General features: G+C 54.2%; 1 pseudogene; it reads right to left on the bottom strand.

The window, feature by feature from the left end:
- Positions 1–226: 226 nt before the first annotated feature.
- On the bottom strand, positions 227–365 carry LOC125517780 (small nucleolar RNA Z247; annotated as a pseudogene).
- Positions 366–1,262: the final 897 nt, after the last annotated feature.

Raw genomic sequence — 1,262 nt, forward strand, 5'->3', positions numbered from 1 at the left:
CCACCACCATTTGGCCCGGGTCCTCCAAGTCCGCCAGGTCCAGGGCGTCCCCCCCGATTGTTGTTGTAGACAGGGGGCGCACTGCCAGGGCCACGGCTGCCGCCGCCGCGGCCGCCACCACGGCCACGCGGCGCGCCGCGTCCGCGCTACTGACCACGCCCACGAGCAGCTGAGTTTGCAGATGATTTGAAGCCACCACCGGATCGTTGCAGGAGCTCAACTCTCTGATCGAAGTTGGCCATCTGCGAGTACAGTACATCGAGGGTGAGAGGTTCAGTGCGAGCGTCGAGGGCGGATACCAGGGGGTTGTATTCCATGTCGAGGCCGGCCAAGATGAAGGAGATGAGCTCGTCGTCCTGGAGGGGTCTGCCTGCAGCCGCTAGCTCATCAGCAAGCGACCTCATGCGGGCGAAGTAGACGACCACCGACTGATTTCCCTTCTCTGCGTTGGAGAGGGAGATCCGAAGATTGTTGATGCGGGAGCGCGAATTGGAGACGAACATGTTCGTCAGGGCGGTCCATGCCGCGTGCGCCGTCTCGACCGACACCATCTGTGTCAGGACTTCTTTGGAGACGGACGTCAGGAGATAGCCCAGCACTTGCTGGTCCTGAATGACCCAGGCTGCATGCTCTGGGTTTGGCAGGTTCGTGACCTTGCCATCTTTGTCTGTGGTGGATATGGTAGGCTCCGGCTCAGGGATGGATCCATCAAGGTATCCGAAAAGGGAAGCAGCACGAATCTGGGGAAGGAGTTGGGTCTTCCACAGAAGGAAATTGTCACGGGTAAGCTTTTCTGTGATCTGATTATTCAGGGGATTGGCGGTGCTGTGGGAGGACGATGACATGGCTGCGGTTGGGAAGGAAAGCTAGATGTATTTTGGAAGGAAGGCTCTGATTACCATGTGAATTTTCGGAAGCGTTTCTACCTACCGTAGTAGGCCGCTGGTTGCGTGTTTATATAGGATCAGAATAGCCCTTGATCATGGCATTTACATGGAGGGATTGTTACAAAACTTGTGGTACAAGAAGATAGAGATAAGATACAAATCTGAACAGCCTAGGGTTCGGTTTAGCTTTATCTTAGCTAACCGAATACATCAAGATCTATCTCTAACAATATTCTAACACTCTAATCTTGTTTCGTGAGCAGGAGAAAAATGTTCTCGAAATGGGTCGAGATTTGTCGAGTGGCTTTGGTACACCACCGGTAGGCCGCCTGTCAAATTTCATTCCATTTGAAGGTCGTTTGAAGCCCCAACGGC

This window comes from Triticum urartu, chromosome 6A (genome assembly GCF_056163025.1).
Source record: "Triticum urartu cultivar PI428250 chromosome 6A, HENAU_Tu73, whole genome shotgun sequence".
In the NCBI taxonomy this organism is placed as follows: domain Eukaryota; kingdom Viridiplantae; phylum Streptophyta; class Magnoliopsida; order Poales; family Poaceae; genus Triticum; species Triticum urartu.